Below are 3,702 nucleotides of genomic sequence, written 5' to 3'. Positions count from 1 at the left end.
ACCCCCCCGGAAGCGATCCCTTGCAGCTGCGCGCCGAGCCGCGGCCGCGCGCGTCTTCCGGAAGCGGGCTCTGCTGGGGGTGGGGCGAGAGAGGATCCTGCGGCCGAGGCGGGGCGGTAGAGGGTAAACGCCTGCCATAGGCCACGCCCCCCTGGGGGAAAAGTTGGTGGCACCCGGAAACCCCTGAGGTCAGTCGGCCCTTTCCTGCTCTCCACGCTTAGTCCCTATCCAACCTTTGGAAGGGATCTGTGTTGCTATTCGGCCTCCAAATTGATCGGTGTCTGCTGTCCCCACCTCGACTATAAACTTCCGAAGCTTCGCGCCGGCGTTCGAGGCTCCAGGCTTAGTGCTTGCCCCACCTCATCTCACTCTGGTTCCTTCAGTTTATTTTTTGCAAATTAATTTATTTAATTGGAGGCTAGTTACAATATTGTATTGGTTTTTGCCATACATTCACATGAATCAGCCATGGGTGTACATGTGTCCCCCATCGTGAACCCCTCTCCCACCTCCCTCTGGTTCCTTCAGTTTATGCTTCCCAGCCAAGACCCTCTACAGTCTTCTCTGCACCAAGAAATGAGCCTCTTTCTCCTCTTGACTCTTGCCCTCCAGTGCTTTGTAGCTTTCTTCTATTTTAGCTGTTGTGTGTCACACACTCATACCCACCACGGTATATTGTGAGTTGGTTGATCAGATGGGTAGACTGAGAAGCAAGACACCAGAGGCATTGCAAGAGAGACCCACATTCCTTCCAGGCTCACTCACCCACTCCCTTATTGTGCTCAACGCCCCCCGCCCCAGTCTTGGTCACATGACTTGGTCACCATGGCATCCAGGCCTGGGTCACATGCCCTCGTCTGACTTCAGGGTGACTGTGCCTGGCTCCCAGGCTGCTGTTCTTTGGTCTCAAAGCTTGAAAGTCCTAGCTGCCAGGGACAGATGGGCTTCATGGTGGGGAGAATCTGTGCTGTCATACAGGCCTTCTGGTCAAACAAACTCCTTACTTTAATGCCCTATTGTTGCTCTCTTGAAATTAAAATTTTTTTTCAACAAAGGCCCTGCATTTTCATTTTGCACTGGACCCTGCAAACTATGTAGCTGGTCCTAGTCAGAGACGGTGTCCACCCTGATTCCCACCATGCTGCAAATGATGAAATTTGACTTCCAGGTCCAGCCCTCTTTCCAGGATGAGAAATTGTTGCTTTAATCATCACTTTCCCATCCTGGGCAATGGCAGATCTTGCAAATCCATTCTAGCTGCCTTTCCTTGGATGTGGTAGTGCAGTCTCTCTTTTTCCTGAAGATCACTTTTACCCAGCACATGACTCTATCCCCCAGCAGCTGTGCTGGCTGCTCACAGCTGCCCCATTCTCAGAATGGAAGCCCTAACCTAATAAGTTACTCTACCTCTAAGCCTAGGAGCGACTGATACAAGGTACAAGAGGCCAGTTCAATTTGGTGGTATCGTTTAGGCTCTAGAGCCTTTCTCCTGTGATCTGGCCAAGGTTTGGCTTTCAGATTCTATTCCTGCTCAAGGTTATTTCTTTCCCCCTTTCTTCTTCAATAGCCATGAAATTAAAAGATGCTTACTCCTTGGAAGGAAAGTTATAACCAACCTAGACAGCATATTAAAAAGGAGAGACATTACTTTGTCAACAAAGGTCTGTCTAGTCAAGGCTATGGTTTTTCCAGTAGTCATGTATGGATGTGAGAGTTGGACTGTGAAGAATGCTGAGCGCCGAAGAATTGATGCTTTTGAACTGTGGTGTTGGAGAAGACTCTTGAGAGTCCCTTGGACTGCAAGGAGATCCAACCAATTCATCCTAAAGGAGATCAGTCCTGGGTGTTCTTTGGTAGGACTGATGCTGAAGCTGAAACTCCAATACTTTGGCCACCTGATGTGAAGGGCTGACTCATTTGAAAAGACCCTGATGCTGGGAAAGATTGAGGGCAGGAGGAGAAGGGGACAGCAGAGGATGAGATGGTTGGATGGCATCACCGACTCAATGGACATGGGTTTGGGTGGACCCCAGGAGTTTGTGATGGACAGGGAGGCCTGGGGTGCTGTAGTTCATGGGGTCTCAAAGAGACGGACACAACTGAGTGGAGGAACTAACTTGTTCAATCCTTCTTTTACAGGTTTTTCCTTAAGTTCACACCCTCAAAAAAAAAAAAAATTACCTAATGTTTATCTCAGGTTCTAAGATGATGGATTTAACTTCAGAATCTTTCTCAACACAGAACACCAGATTCTAAAAATAGTAAGTTCTCTAGGTCTATCACAAATTTATTTTAAGCAAGTTACTCAAGCCTTCTCGTGACAAATAAACTAGTCCCCAAAGGGACTCCAGCCACGCTCCCTCGTCCATCTGCCAGCTCCCGCACAGGTGGCTGTTCAGTCACTAATTTGGCTCCTTGCAACCCCACAGACTATGGCACGCCAGCCTCCTCTGTCTTTCTAGTGATTCATGTCCATGGAGTCAGTGATGCTATCTCACCCTCTGCTGCCCCCTTCTCTTTTTGCCTTCAATCTTTCCCAGCATCAGGGTCTCTTCCCATGAGTCCATTCTTTGCATCAGGTGGCCAAAGTATTGAAGCTTCACCTTCAGTATCAGTCCTTCCAATGTATACTCAGGGTTGGTTTCCTTTAGGATTGAGTGGTTTGATCTCCTTGTGGTCCAAGGGCCTCTCAATTCAAAAGTATCAATTCTCCAGCAGAGGAGTGAGATGGACAACAGAAGAGAACAACATCCGGGTCAAAGGAAAGGCACTTAGAACCACCCTAATCTCTTCAATTTTATTGTAGGACACACTGGGGACAGAGGAGGGAAGTGGAGGAGCGATGACAAGAGGGCAGCTGGGGGCCTCCCCCACCATGAGCCTTTGAACCCAGTAGGGGATCAGGCAGAGGCAGCAGGGGAGGATGCAGGAAGTGCAAGCATCACCTTCCATGGGACAAGGATCCCTCATCATGGCGTTGGCCTTCTTAGCCCAGCATGAGGGGAGGAGCCTGCTGGGTGGGAGGGCTGAATGTCTGCAGACACCAGGTGGCTAGTGGGACTGGTTACTGCCACCCATGCCTGGAAGCACTGAGACAGGCTTAGCGCCGCCCCCTCCCTGTAAGCGGCATGAAAGCGCTGCCTCCCAGGAGGGACACAAAGAACCTGGCCGAGCTTGCTGGCTCACACCTCATTTGCTCTAGAGAAGACAGGGGAACCTGACATATTGGTTTGAAAGGCTTTCTTTTTCGCCTTGGTGAAAACAGGCAGGGGAGAGAGGTGGGAGGGACGAGACAAAACACTGCCAACATCAAGACACAGGCTGAATGTCAAGCCCACAACTGAGTCACCTTGCGCAAGTCACTTCGCTTTCCTGAGACTCAGTTCCTTCATCTACAAGACGAGAATGACGGCTATCCGCCTTGCGTCCTTTGTTGTGAGGAATAAATGAGAAAACACCTGTCATCTTGACACAGTGCCTTAGACGGAGAAAGCGCTCAGTAACTAGCTATTATCGTGATACGCAATGCAACATTGAGAACAAGACTGTGAAGACTCAGTAACTAGCTATTATCGTGATACGCAATGCAACATTGAGAACAAGACTGTGAAGAAGGCTCAGTGTGGAAACTCTAGTGGCGGGCAGGGGGACTCAGGTGGGAGGCCGGAGAGTGCATCTGAGGAGATGTTTGCCTTCCTTCCC

The sequence above is a fragment of the Bison bison genome, unplaced genomic scaffold, assembly GCF_000754665.1.
Source record: "Bison bison bison isolate TAMUID 2011002044 unplaced genomic scaffold, Bison_UMD1.0 scf7180017864516, whole genome shotgun sequence".
In the NCBI taxonomy this organism is placed as follows: Eukaryota; Metazoa; Chordata; class Mammalia; order Artiodactyla; family Bovidae; genus Bison; species Bison bison.
This window is presented reverse-complemented; position numbering follows the sequence as displayed.